Genomic DNA, 15,481 nt, shown 5'->3' with positions numbered 1-15,481 from the left:
TCCGCGAATAACCCACAGATGCGTGTTGAGGAGTGATTTAAGTATAATTCATTGCTCATTAGTATACACTGTTGAGCCAAATCTGAAAAGATTTGGCCATGTTGACGTAAGGATGTTTGAGCTAATGCTGCAGGACTCAAAAAGAACGCTATGATGTGTCACAACTTGGGCTACAACAAGTTTAAGTGTTAAAGACATATTTTTTGGGGTTTGATTTTTAAAAAAAGGAAATGAAAATATTTTAAATATATTTTGGAAAACCCTATTTAAAATTGTTTTAAACTGGAAACAAATATTTACCTAAACATTTTTTTTACAAAAATTTCACGAATGTTTTCATAAACTTTTCCGGAAATAGTTTTTAAAACAATTCTCAAATGCCGGAAACCTTCAAGGTCTTTTATTTGCTTTCAAATACTTTCAAAACGTTCATTACATTATTCTTTTTTCTTAAAAAAAAAACTATAAAAAAAGTTTAAAATATGCACCTGTAACCACCAGTCATCTCCTTCAGCGTTTCAATGTCATTTTTGAAAAATTTACGTTTTTCTTAATTATCGTAAAATATCTGTAAAATTTTTTATGGATCGTATTCGATAGAGGTGAGATTGTATCAATATGTAAACATAGCCTCAAAAGTGAAGTGAGTAATCTGAGGGAACTGATTTCTTGTGATAGATTTTTGATACTTATGCGTATAGATGGCAATGAAAAGTGAAATTGGTAGGACTACTCTCATTCCTAGCTTTTCCCACTTAAATCCTAAAATTTTCGTTTCAGGTTAAGTTCTATTGTTTGAACCTAACGATACAACGAACCACTATATCGAATACGATACATAGTTTTTAAGAATATTTTTGAAAACATGTTTCAAACGCCATGTACTATTGGGTTGCCAACTTGTATTGGTCGGCAAATTTCTTCGGAGCCACGGTATTGGAATTCATGTTAATTTCGCAACATACGAGTAAACATATGCTGTTCCACCTCTGCCCGGGAGCAAACGTCAAGAAAGCGCGGAGTTGCGTGCGTCAAGAGGCGCTTTTCGCGATAATTTATTTCCGAAGAGTCGCCGTTCGGCTAATTCCTTCTCCTCGGTTATTAGTTCATATTTACGCGGTTCAGATTCCTCGTTATTCTGATCACGCTCCGAGCGTGACAGCTTTGGCATTTCCCTCTGTCTGAACAAGATGTCATTGGCTCATACTATAACGGTATTTGCCGCGTTTTTTGCCGCTGTGGGTCACTATTCGCGAAGAGAGAAATTCTTCTCACTGCGGTAAATCAAGCCAGACTATTCGAGAGCATGATAAGTATGTATTACACAGGAAACTTATTTTTGCATTGTGGAAAGGAGAGTAGAGAAATTATATTTTAAGCTATCTTCCCTCCAATATAAAATATACCTTTGGATTCAACAAAATATACTTGGGACTCTTGGGACATCACCATTGGGATTCGCCTACTGATTGCTGTCCCAAAAAAAACACTGCCCGATCTTGGAGAAAAACGAACGAGCAAGACAAAAATCAAACTTGTGTTGGAAATTGCAAAGGCAATAGACCACTAAGGTGACAAATTAATCAGTTCCACACATAGTTTTTCATCAAAAGACGGAGTAGAAGCAAGTGGGTACATGAGAAGTTTTCAAATCCAAAAATAGCGTTTCCCATATTCATCCACATTTAAATATCCTGCTCACCAAAATCCAAAGCATGCTTGAGAAAAACTATTACTAAAGAAATTTTAATTTTGTGACATCAGTTACGGTGTTCTGTTGTGCCAGCGATGAGTTTATCTTAGATAGTTGACAAGTTTTGTGAATAATAGAACAAGAGGTCTTTCCCTTTAAATTGAACCTTAATAATCTGTGGATCGTAGAGAATTATGTTTCCTGGCCAATTTGATCTGAGTTAATTTTATTGCTAAGTTGCGTCTTGGTATTAAAACCGTAATACGCGGATCTATTATCAGGAGGAGAAGGGAGGTGGTGGATGAGGCTTACCTTATCTACACAGAGCAGACGTATGAATTCCGATTTTCAAGGGTCGCGTTCCCATTTTGCCGAAATTAGTCCCAATGCAAGTTTGAATCCTCTCTCGAGTAGTCCCCACAGTCTGTGAACAGAAGTTGGAAAATAATTAATGTAACAAAGAACAGAAACACACAAAATGGGGAGAACTGTGTGCAAATTGTGCCATACATACACTGTTGAAAAATAACACTAACACAATACTTCATTGAAAGAGACTGCACTGAGAAAAATCTATAGCTTATTTTGTACATACCTTATTATGTTACGATATACCTCAGTATGGTTCGTAGAACATAATCTTTAGCTCATTTACGACTATTAGTGGTGTTCCATATGAACCAGTAATAGCTTTATAAAGCCAAAGATTTTCCTCTGTTTGGAGAGGAGAACTGCAAAGGAAAACATAATGGATGGATCATAACTCAGATCACTTTTTACGATATCTGTTTTCGCCGAGAGGGGAGGATACACTTCCTGTGGGAGGATCTCATCTATTGGATAAGTCTGCAGAACTTGTCCCTGATGGTGCATCCCTCCAATTCTTCCCTCGTGAAATCGCGTGTGCCACCCCTTTACTTTCACCATCACTAAAAAAAAAAAAAAAACTCCGGCCGTGGGAGCCGCAATTACGGGCGGCAATTAATATAGAGATACCGTCCGTTCCGGGCTCAAAGGCCGGAAATTCCGGCTGCTGGAGCCGTAGCTTTGGCCTCTGAACCTGGAGCAATCGAAGTTACGGCTCCAGCAGCCGGAATTTCCGGCCTTTGAGCCCGGAACGGACGGTATCTCTATATAGCCCGTAATTTCGGCTCCCACGGCCGGAGTTTTTTTTCAGGGTGCTCATCCTAAAAATTATCGGCTAAAGCACCTCCCCCTTCCCCCCAATAAAATTTAACCCATTCAACTTGGCAAGTGAAGCCGGTCTAAGAGGCGCAAGGAAGATATGTGTCTTAATGCTCATACTGCGCGTGCGAGCGCTACCTATCCCGATTAGTCCTAATTTATTTATTCGTCTCTCCTGGTCCGGGCATTTCATCTCTCTCGCACTCGTTAGCTCGGCCGTTAACGTCCGCCGATCGGTCCTCCATCGTTAATCACTCGTCGTCCGCCGCACAGTGGACCGAGTTAATTGGAGAAGTCGGACATGAATTAAAAATTTTAAAAGCGTAAATCTTCATTAATATGAAATGTTGATGTTTTGAAAGTAGTCTCATCGGTTTTCTCGTAAAATTTTCTGTAAAAAGCACCTCTGAAAATTAAAATTAGGACAAAACGAACGTGAAATTTATTCATTTTTGTCAAAAATTTCATGTCCAATTTCTTCCAAAGACTCGCTCCACTGTGCGCCGGCGCTTCGCTGTCCGCTCGTGCGTGCGACGCGTGGCCGTTGGCCGTTGGCCAAGATGCTCGCATTCACCTGCGCTTATATGACGTTAGGCCGTATCTCAATTTCCCTGTGAGCCCCGGAATGCATGAAATTATATGGACAATAGGGCTCACATAAAAATCGAGAGTAAGACCTTACGTCGGAGGAGCGACGATATGCAACGCGTTGTTGAGCTAATCTGCCGTGCTAACGCACAACGCCGTAAGAGCATTTAGACATAGCCAAAAGTCCCTTTCATTAAATACGCATTTTTAAGAAAATCTATGTACATTTATCTTCAAATTTTTAAAAGCATTTTTTTTTCTATAATTGGATCTAAAATATTTAAAAATTTCAACGAAAAATATGCATGCATTTCCTGGGATGAATTATACCTTGGGAGGAAATTTGGCAACGTTAGAATGCTCATACGGCGTTTTTCTTTAGCATGACAGTACTGTGAGCGCGTTACGCGAGAACGCTGTCTTAGCAATCGTCGACCCTTGCCAATAATTGTCAACATGGGCCTGGTTTGTTTTTCTTATCTCAATTTATACAGTAATAATGTAATTCCAGCGTGAGGGGGCATGCGATATCGGTTGCTGCAATCGGAAGCGATGACTCGTAATTTTTGCTGTTCCATTATGTGGAAGGTGGGTCTTCAGCTTTTGCGCACTGCATTCTGAGTTTGATCGGTATGTTTAAAATGTTTACCATTGGATAAATTATTTTGGGAAAATCAAAATTTCAGTATCTACAGCAATCATTAGGAAATAATTATGTGCGATATATTTCGACAAAATTTTGAAACAAAGCCAAAAACTCTATTCACGATTAACCATCGATATCGATACACTGAATTCGGTTGCATAGTGAAAACACTTTTGACTTTATTCTCAAATTTTGAAAAATAACTTTCCGCAAGAACATTGCAATTGATCCGAGTGTTAAAATTCAGAGTTTTCCAAAATAAATCCCCGTATATTTAGAATTTGAAATATTTCGATCAGGATTTATTGTGCCAAAGCTTAGGATCCACCTTAAAAAAGAGATGTTAATCCCTGAACAACGTTTGTTCCCTTAAAATGAAAGACATCCACCTTGAAATTCGTTAAGCGAATTCCCAGCATTGATTTTCAAAAATAACTTTGCATTTAAGGCAAGATAAGAGTGCGAGGTCTCTGAAATGTATCGTCTCTGAACTTCTGAAGAGCAACTCAAGGCCTGAAATGATTCGTAAAGCATGAAAAATATACATCACTATGTTGTAGCATACTGCACAGTTTTTAACACTTTATCGGCACTATGAACACTTATTTTCTGTACAAATTAAACTTTTTCGAAATAATCGTTGTCAACTATAATCGGTTTTCGAAAAAGTTTAATTCGTGTAGAAAATAAGTACAAATATGTATGTTTTTTGTGAATATTGAAACGAACTATAAGTTTCTCCTCTATTTTTGTTTTCTTGTCCAAAGATTATGTAATCACTGAGAGAGAACTCTGTAGACGTCTAAAAGCGCCGAGCATCACCGGCGCTCTTTTTTCTACCCGCGCGTTAAAGTCTCTCGCATGTCTCCTGGAATAACTCGACAGGTGATACCGTTATGCGCCCAGCGTGTCGATGCCTTTGTTAGTCACCCTATAGGGTTTTACATTATGGGATGATAGAAGTTAGGGGTCTCTGAAATACGAATAAATTGGCTTTGAATTGCCAACCTTATTACCGCAAATTTTGACATAATATCTTTTATGCTCGGAGAAAATTCGCTGATTTTACGGGGCAGCTGCTTCATTTGTTTGTATTCGCTCATATAATTTTTCCTTTTAAAAAAAATGTTGTTCTACAGTTTCCTTGGTGAAAAACAGTCTTTGAAAAGATTCTAATGTTCGAATAAAACTCTGGTTTAACTCTTAATTTACCTGTGGAGATCAATCCTAATCAATTTCGGTAAATACTTTTAAGATCATGATTTGACTCGATAAGCTGCCGTTTCCCATATTCTTCTCAACTATGAACCCTTGTCTTATATTCTATGAATATTTTGATGTAATTTTTGAGTTGAACAATTTACAACTCCCAACATCATGAACATTCCGAATGTTCTTTCAAACACTGTGTTCCTCTTACTCATACACTAGAAAAAGAACTGAGATATTTTGCATGCGTAATGAAAACTCCTCAGCCTGAGTCAAAAATAAAATGTATTCGAACTCTTATTTTGCACTAAAAATTTAAAAAAAGTATCAAATTTTCTTAGAAATTTAAAACAGTTAAGTTTTAAACTACTATTTATAAACTTTTCGTGAAAACAATCGGGAAGACAATGCATTTTAAGACGAGGAGCTTTGCATCTAAACTCACTTAAGAGTACCCCTCTCCCAGATCTATATTCTTCATTTTTACGACGAACCTTAGTTTTGAATAATTTAGTTTTGCAATGAGTAACTCGATCAGTCGATAAATCATCTTTCCCGCCCATTAAAAGTAGAGGGAGAACGGACCCTCCTCCCGGCTCCTTAATTGAAAAAATCCAATAAACTTCTCCTTAAGGACCTCACAAAGCACCCATAAAACCGGGGGCTCCCGGGGGAGTGTCCAACGGGCACAAGCCCGCGGCGCCGCCGGCGATACGCATGCGCGCGAAAAAAACGAACGAGCAGCAAAAAAGAAGAAGAAGGAACCTCATTTATGGACGTCGTAGGAAGGCGCGTTGCACGTCCTCGCATCGCGACGCAGCTGCTGCAGCGCCGTTGGGTCAATGCGTGGCGGTAGGTTATGGTGGGGGGAGGGGGAGGGGGGGGGCGATGCACCGAGGCAATGCCCTAGACGAAGCCGCGACCTTGCCAAGGCCGTCCGCCAATCTTCGCCCCCCCCCTCTCCGCGGCCCCCTCCGCTGCACGGCCCCGGCTAATCACCGACCGCTTTACGCCTCCGTTGTTGTTCGCAGGTTTATTTTCGATCCCCGGACCGCTTTTCCCGCGAACCCCACGGTTTCCCACCCGCCGGGTCGCTCATCCCTGGGCCCCCGCCCGTACAGTGTTGCCGTTGTTGATGCATTAAGAGGCGAGTTTTTTTCGATTTTAGGCTCGATGTTTGATCTCATACTCGGGGGGATTCTTATTTCGTCACTTTTCGGCCGAAGTGTCACCAGCACCGCTCTGGAAAAAAACACATTGGATCTAGAGTCCAGACTCTTAAAAACATCGACAAGAAAAAATGCTTTTGATTCAATCAGATTTAAGCTTAAATCAAGAACCAAGCGTCTTAATTTGAGCGGATTTCCTTTTGATTTAAGCTTAAATCTGATTGAATCAAGAGTACTTTTTCTTGTCAATGTTTTCTAGAGTCTGGACTCTAGATCCAATGTATTTTTTTTTCCAGTGCGTGAGACGTTTCAAAATTTCCGCCATCATTATTTTCACAGAAAAATTGCTCCACGAAGCAGTTTGAAAATTTCACCGAATTTTATCGGCAGCACAAAGAAAATTCGATGAAATTTTCAAACAGATTCAACCAACAATTTCTCCACGAAAAACAAGATGGCTGCGGAAATTTTGAATCGTCGCACGGCGCCTGTGATATTTCGGCCGGATGGTGACGATGTTATAAGAGGAAAATCTGGCTATGTCAAGTTTTTCATTTGAGATGAAGATAGTTTTTGGACTGCGTACAACATCTTTGCCTATTTCTGAAAAATTGCGAGCAAAATGGTCCTTCTTAACGTTTAATAAAGCTGACAGAATAAAATAATGTTTATAGCACTTATTACTGACTGATTTTGGTGCCATCTAAAGGTCTGCTTAATCGAGTCAGCCAGGATTTATTAGATTCAACTACATTTCTGACTGTTTTATCCATACCTCTGGCGCGAACAAGCACTTTTCTAGTTGGTGCCAAAATCAGTGAAGAATTTAGTTGAAACTATGTTTTTTTTTCCGTGGCGGCACCTAACATTTGTTTCTTGTCACGTGGAATATTAGGAAAGGCGGCTTGATGATGGAGAAAAGGTCTGGATAAAGTTACACATCAAGCGCTGGAGTCGAAAAGCGGAATATAGAGTGTTATGGGGAGGCATAATCACTGGTAGCAATGAACTTAAAAGAACGATTTTCGAAAATTCTTAAAACTTGTGAAATTATTTTTTTAAAAAAAAAAACTCTTGTTGGCTGTTTTTTAAAGTAAAATTTGATTAAAAGAATGGTAAAATTCTCGTAATAACCTTTCAAAAATTACATTTTAAAAAAGTGCTTAATATATATTCTATACATTTTACATGTAAGAATATCATGTAGTTGATTTTTTTTATAGATTTTGATTAGATCTTCATTTAAAATTTACGTCTCGTAGATTTCAACTTAAATAATAATAATAATAAAAAAAAAAAAAAAAAAAAAAAAAAAAAAAAAGAGTTTCCTAAAGCAAACTACAACAAACTAAGAGTATTTTAAGTTGTATTTTCAAACTTGAAAAGTGTCCTTAAGTGTTTTTAATGGCATTGCTACTAGGGCTACGTGGCCTCCTCAGCATCAGTACCTTAGATAGAGGTTTGTTACAAACAACCAATTTACAGCACAATTTGCACAGTGCGGAGTCTAAAAAACCGGAGGAATTCCTTCGGGACCGTACTCGAGTTAAAGGTACAAAAGACAGCGTTAACATTCCTTCTTATCCATAGCCGGGTCTCACTAGAGCGTAATTACACGTATGCAACGAGAGAAGGGAGGGTTGTACATGTTCTCGAATCTTCTTTTGCAAGAGGTGTTGTTCCTATGGGAGATAATTGCATTTTACACTCTTTTAAAAGGTGAGAAAGTGTGGAAAACAGCGGAGAAAAAGGCACGACCAGGAGTGTGGTTTTGGCGTCTGGCCACTAAGAAAACGATTGAACAGGCGGCAGTGGCGTGGCATGAATTGCGATGTATCGATTGTTATGCCATTTAAACCTATGGTACAGAATCGATTATTAAGGTGTTCGCTGCGAACACTCTGTCTATCGATCCTTTTCCATAGGTTTAAATGGCAGATCATTCGATTTATCGCAAAGCACGCCACGCCACGGGCGGAGACTCTCCTCCAGAAATAGAAAATCCTTACCGATGTTTATAATGTTGTTTACGCGAGGATAAAGGAGGTAGTGTTCGCACGTTTTAAATGGGGTGTGGATACCTTAACAATGTTTTACTCGTTTAACGTTGACTGATATGGCTTTGGGTAACGATCTGATAAATCTGTAAGACAAGATTGTATCATTGGGTTTTATACATGGTAATGCCGCAGTTCTGATTAAGTTCTGATCGCTATGCAACTAAGGTAGAGTTCTTACTTACCAGGTGGAGAAATGGTGCTGGGTCCGCACCATTTCGCGGGGAAACAAAGCCAAGAAATACCAAAAATTAAAATTAGAGTAAAAAATTTCTAAAAAATTATTTTTTACTCTAATTTCAATTTTTGGTATTTCTTGGCTTTGTTTCCCTGCAAAATGGTGTGGACCCAGCACCGTTTCTACACCTTGTTACATACATTTCGGGCCACTTCTTAGTGTTTAATTCTTTCGTTCTTACTTACACATTCTGAGGAGAAATTTTTGTCATATTTTCTGGCTTCTGACGCCTCCCGCAACCTCACTTTTTCCTCGGAAATTTTTGAGCAAAATCGATTCTAAGACAAACCGTATCTTTGAGACTTATTTCCCTAGTTTATTCACTTATATTTTGTTTGGAAAGTTTAGCAATGGTTGGTTTCTATCTATCGTCCATAGACATAAAAAATAAGCGTATTAGTGCGGCAACGCTTTTAAATTTTCGGGGATTGAGGGTAGGAGGGACTTACCTCCACAGATAGATTTGCCTGATCGATGATAATGATCGGTGTTGCCACAACCGGGGTATGAACTCGAGACCTGTTGGCCTAGAGTCAGGTGTTTTACTTTTAAAAGACATTTCTTTTACAACACGCAAAAAAATAGTCGGTGCTGATGACAGAACCTTCTGTTCACACGGCTCCTGCACTTTCTTTGTTACAAATACGGGACTTTTCTGTTGTGAAAACAGAATTTCGGTCGTGAGTTCTCCTCATAACAGAAACTTTTAGCTGCAACAAAGAAAGTGCGGGAGCCCTGTGGACTGAACTATTTATTTCAGTGAATTGAATGTAGGTGACAGGTGACATATACTGACCGAAATTAATTTAAAATCACTCAAACCTTTAACAAAAATACTTTGATTGAATTAATATGCATAATCAGTCACAAAGTAAATAAAATGATCACTTTGAAGCCTTGACCTTTCTTTTCCTACAATTTTACATTCAAACCAAAAAATTAATGTTAAATATGGCTAGTATTGCGTAAACTAATTTGACGCAAAAACTAAGCTAGATGCCATAAATTCCTGTGAAGATAAAGCATTGCTATACGTTAAGCAAAGCACGCGATTTCAAAACTATTAATAGCCTTTCAAGAAGATCAAACCGTCAAAGTAAGATCTTGAGCCACGATTGCGCAGATTAGAGATGCAAATCCCAGGTTCAGTGAAATTAGTGGCACAAAACGCTCTACAGATTCCCTGCATTTGCATCTAGTAAAATAAAATGAATGAGGAGATCAATGCCTAGATGCAGGAGAAGATTTTTTTCTTTTAAACTAATGCATTTCCAAGTCCTTGGATGTCATGACTCGGCTAATGCAATTTATTTGTAGTATAATTGGCATACACTACTCTCTGCACTAGCCTGTTTCGTTTTATGTCAGGGTATGAACAAGCCATAGTGATATCGCAGACCGACGGTGAAACTGCAAAAATGCGTATCTCGGTTGCGATGGTTTATAGGAATCTTCGCACCAGGGCCGGATTAAGGGGGTGGCCACATGGGCCGCGGCCCATGGCGGCAAAATTAGGGGGCGGCAAATTTTGCAATTTTTTTAAATGCAGGTACAACAAAATCGGATTCAGAAAAAAATTACAAACAAGAAAAGGTGACAAAATCTCTCATTTCCTGGGAGTTCATTAATTTCTAATTTTGTCGTATTTCGGTGAAAGACTGCGCACCTTTAATTAGTTGAGTTAAGAGAGAAACCAAACACGTAATTTGGCCTGGAGCGGCGCGGCGCAAAGAGAAATGATGACGAGGACTTGAGATGAAAAGGAGAAGCCCTCGACGCGGCGGTCGGCATGTAACACACATTAGCGCCTACGAGACTGCATGAATACTTCACGCATTGCGTCAAACACAGTACGGTCAACAGCGGTCGGCGCGGCGTGAAACGCACAGTGCCTACGAGACTACATGAATACTTCACGCATTGCGCCAAACACAGTGTGGTCAGCGCGGCACGGCGGCGGAAGTTAAAATTATTAAACCACATTTGTTCTTTCTTAATTTTTTAGTTCATTTCTTACAAATGAAAGGCCTTGTCCTCACAGAGATAGGTTTACGGAACTGAACTTTCGCGCGAAGTTCCGTGAACTTTTGCTAGTAGTGTTGACAGGGCTTACGCAAAAAATGTGTCCAACACGAGTGAACGCGTTTTATGCACCCTTCTCCCTCCGGCACGTTCACTTGATGGTTTTTATTGATGTTTCAAAATGAATTAGAAGAGGGCGGCAAAATACAGGCGGCCCATGGGCGGCAAGTAGGTAAATCCGGCCATGTCGCACATACTTCATTTTTTAAAAGGAAATCAAAACAAAATCATGGTACGAGATTTTCACAGAATATGCTTCATAAAGAGAGGAAAATTAACTGGTTTTTTTCAAAAAATGACGTTCAATAGTTTTCGATGTAGAAGAGAAAGTATGATACAACGCCGCAAACTGACATATACGCGTTTCCGCAATTTCACCATCGATATGCTATGAATAAGATAAGTCCGTATTCCGCCTCCCCTCCATATCATTCCTAAAATTTTGATTTCATCAGTGAAACAATCCGAAATCAGCAAGTCAACATCTACTTAGTTATTTCTCCATCATCAATTCTACCGTGATAGCGAAGAGAGCCGTAAGTGCCAAAATGAAGTTCTGAGAAAACGGGCTAAGAAGCTTCTGAGTGGAACATTTTATCGAAAGAAGCCTCCGTTCTTTGTCATATTGCCACTATTCGTCCGGAAGACTCCTAGAAATCATTTGGGGGATTAAAACTCATGCACTCTCATGGCTCTCATGCACCTGCGGCTGTCTTGAAAAAAACTATGTCATTTTTTGTGCACTTACGACTTTCTCATACGTCTCATTTTCATTAAATTAGGATGAATTTTGCTGTTCTAGCTGTCTCAGTAATTTCATCTAAAAGAGTTTAGACGAATTTTAAAGAAAACTCGATTTCGAAAATTTTGCACTTACGGCTCTTTTCGCTAAGACGAAATAGATATTTAATAGATAGAAAGATATTTAATTTGCAACCATGACCCACTGAATGGTGTCGAATATATTTCGCACAAAGTGGCAGCACTTTATGATTTTGCATTCCAAAGATGCGGAGGCTCTCGCTAATCTTTGTTTTCGAAACATCCCATAACTTCGTCGAATTGGTCGATAGGAGAATTCCAGACACGCCCAAAAATGACGTGATACCCCGAGAGAAGAGCGCGCGATTATGGAAATGGTTCCGTACCAGGATCTAAGAGAGGATTATTATATTTATATCCTCAAATATAATTACTTATTCTCGTTACTCCTGTTTCTCTAAACAATCTTCTCCTGGGCGCACTCTCTCTTTTATTCTTGATAATTACACGGTGGGGGACGATGTAGCGTGCCGGGTGCAAGCTGTAATTTACAAGGTGTTTAATGCTTTTATCGGGCGGTGCGAAATCATTTTTTTGAAATGTTGAGATTCCACCTGTAATAGAGGCATTGCGTTGATCTAAATTATTGGAGTTGCCGAATCGACTTGAAATGACCGAGTTTCCTCGCACGCAAAAGGGTGCTGCTCCGTTGCGCCGAGGTAAAAAAGCAACGCTGGAACTTATTAATGACGCCTCGGCCGTATTAAAACGATAGCTACACGTTCGAAGCTGTAATTTTCATGGTTTGAGAAGTTTTGATTTCATGTCACACGGTGCTTTTCGCCTCTCGTCTGAGACAAGTAAGCTGACTTTCTACAACTTACTATGCCTCTAATTTTTAGAGAGTTGATTGAGGAAATAATCAACAGACAAAGTTTTCGTCGGTTGGCTTTCTTCTGATTTGACAGAAAATGTAAAATTGTATTAAAATTGTATATATACGTAAATGTAAGATTGTTTAATAATTAGCCAGGTAGTAGAACAAAGAACCTTTATATTCCATTATTTTCTTTCGAAAGGGAAGTTTCCACATTCATATTTATCTCTTTAAATACTCAATTCGAAAACAAAATATTTTCTATATTAGCACTATTTGATAAAATTTAATAAAAGGAATGAAAATTCTCCACCAAAAAGCATGTTAAATTATCCTACAAGGAGCAGTTAAATTGTAAAAAAAAACAGCATTGGACGCATTTTTATCAAAAGGAACCATACCTATTGTGACTTGAGTTCTGTCACGCATGTATTTCACTGGAAAAAAAAAAAGTATCATAATCTCAACTATACTTCCAGCTGATTTCGGCGCCAACCATAAGAGTAGTTGCACCAGCTAGAGGTGTAAAGGCACCAGCCAGCGGTATATTCAATCCAACCACACTTTTAGCCGACTTAACTATACCTCTGGATTGTGCAACTACTCTTAATATGTAGCGCTAAAATCAGCTAGGAGTAGAGTTGGGATTGTGATACTTTTTTTCGTGTTTGCGCGTGTATTATGTATTTGAGAAATCTGCAAGATTTGGGTTTCTAAGCAAAGTTTTAAGTGTAGGGATACTTTAGTTCTTTTTCAATCAGGAGACGAGAACAAAGTTATTAAGAAGAAAAAGGAAAGTAGGTAAATGCAGAAAATTGGTTTTAATTGGTCAAAAAGGAATAAAATATACGCTTTTAAAAATTTCGAAATCCTGCTATGAAAAATAAATTCCACAGAAAACAGGCCTCTTGTTTCTCATAGAAAAGCTCAGCCACTTTCCGTTGATCGAAATCTAGTTTGCTCAATCAAGAATCTTAGCAGTTCCTCGGGATTTCCGCACTTTACCAATTGAATAGACAATACGTCATTCCTTAGACAAAGCTAGAGGCACGACTCTATACCAAGGTTGCAAAATTGACTTGAAAAATGCATCTCTTACAAGAATAAGACCGAGCAACATGATTGGTTTTTGGGTGTGGTTAGAAGAAAGAGCGGTGAAGTTATCAGGTGATTGCGACTAGTTTCTCGGTAAAAATAAAAATTGCAGGTGGAAATATGTTGCAGTGTCAAAACGAAATTACGTTCTTTTACATCGGAGACATAGATTACACAGAATCATAATAGGAATGGAGGAGCTAGGCTGACCCCTCTTTTAAGCATTTTTCAGTCGCCGAATTCCACAACTCCTGAGCGGTGCCGGGTCACCAATTCGATACATAATCGATTGTATTCGATACACGGACACCCGTCTGGCTATAGATCATCCGATGTAAAAAAAGAGCTCATGAATTATTACGTATTATACATAACCATTTTGGATCGAACATGTATTGAAAAGGTGACAAAATTCCGGCGCACACCGGGCTCGGAACTCGTCGACCAGAACATGACCCCAGTTGACTTCATTTTATTACGACTCTATGTACTCTATGGTTGAAAACGACGGAGGTCCTGGAAAACTGGAGTTTCCTTATAGAAAGAGTCAGGACAACGCGGCATGGATGTAACGGGAATAAAGATTACACAAATGGGGGGGGGGGGGGTCGTAATACTCATTCGCGAATGGAGATGGTGAATGTGTGAGGAATTTAATTTCGATTTGACTGTTGATTCTTTTGTAAAAGTTCGTGAGAAACACGATGATGCTACTAGTTTTCTCTGAAATCAACTCCCAATTAAGCTAAAAAAAAACTGTCAAGTTGAGGCCAAAATGGAGGGGATATCCCACGCTAGCCTGAGAGTCCACATCTACATCAATACAAACTATCCATGCAAAGATAGGGAACAAATACATTGACAGGGCTGCCACCTTATTTGGGGACTTTAAAACTGAAATCACGGCAACCATGTCAATGTATTTGCTCCCTATCTTTGCATGGAGAATTCGTCTTGATGTAGAGGTGGACTCTCAGGATAGCGTGGGATATCCCCTCCATTTGGGCCTCAACTTGAGAGCTTTTTTGAGCTTGGGAGTTGATTTCAGAGAAAACCAGTGGCACCATCTTGTTTCTCGCAAGCTTTTACATAAGAATCAACAGTCAAATCGCAAATTCCTCATTCATGCAACATCTCCATTCCTCCTCTCATTCTGTTTGATCCCTGCCGCTCTCTCAATTCCCCGGTCCATTCCAGTTTATAATCTTCGCAATCGGTGGAAATAGAATCTTTATTCCCGTTTGTGACATTGTGGAGACCTTACATACGGGAACCAATCAGAAATGGATTCGCACTGTCTTTACTCTCAGTATACAGGGACTCTAAGTAAAACATGGCGGCTGTCAAGCTCAGGCAACCTCGAGCTTTCAGGCAGACCCATTCAACAGTGGCAGCTTTACCGGGCGCAGCATCACGCACCTCTGCGGTTTTTCATACACATACTTTCTATTTCCCGTGATTTATTCCCTAATAACTTCATTTGGCTCCAGTTGGGGCTGTGCATGCGCGCGCAGATAGCGGTTAGCCCCGCCCCGGCCCGGCGAACCGGGGGAATCGGGCGCATCAGCCGTAAATTGCGGGTGTCGGCCCTGTCGGGGGTATTAATTTTGCCGTTTCGATACTTATCGCGAAATGTATCACCTTTTGTAAACGAGAGCGGTTTCGTTTGACCGCGGCAAATTGTGGTCGGGGTTCGACCCCGGGATTCAGTAGCGTGGTTCGCCGTGGTCTTTGCTTGGGAGGATCCATTCTCTTCCGTGATGGTGATATTCGCCTCCGCGAGAATTTCCCAGGGTCCAAAGAAAATCAGATCAATCAGTGGTGAGGCGTGTAGGATTGCTCATCGATATTTTCTCCCATTTGAAGCTGTGGTAAAGAAT

General features: G+C 39.7%; 1 protein-coding gene across 1 annotated transcript in view; it reads right to left on the bottom strand.

Annotated features, from left to right (window-relative positions):
• LOC109033981 (uncharacterized) overlaps positions 1-2,259 on the bottom strand; it is a 45,625-nt gene extending 43,366 nt beyond the window's left edge. Inside the window, exon 1 of the mRNA XM_072303575.1 lies at positions 2,006-2,259. The gene's annotated coding sequence lies outside the window, so the exon portion shown is untranslated. The remainder of the gene's footprint in view (positions 1-2,005) is intronic.
• Between the last annotated feature and the right edge of the window lie 13,222 nt (positions 2,260-15,481).

The sequence above is a fragment of the Bemisia tabaci genome, chromosome 8 (assembly GCF_918797505.1).
Source record: "Bemisia tabaci chromosome 8, PGI_BMITA_v3".
In the NCBI taxonomy this organism is placed as follows: Eukaryota; Metazoa; Arthropoda; class Insecta; order Hemiptera; family Aleyrodidae; genus Bemisia; species Bemisia tabaci.
This window is presented reverse-complemented; position numbering and strand designations above follow the sequence as displayed.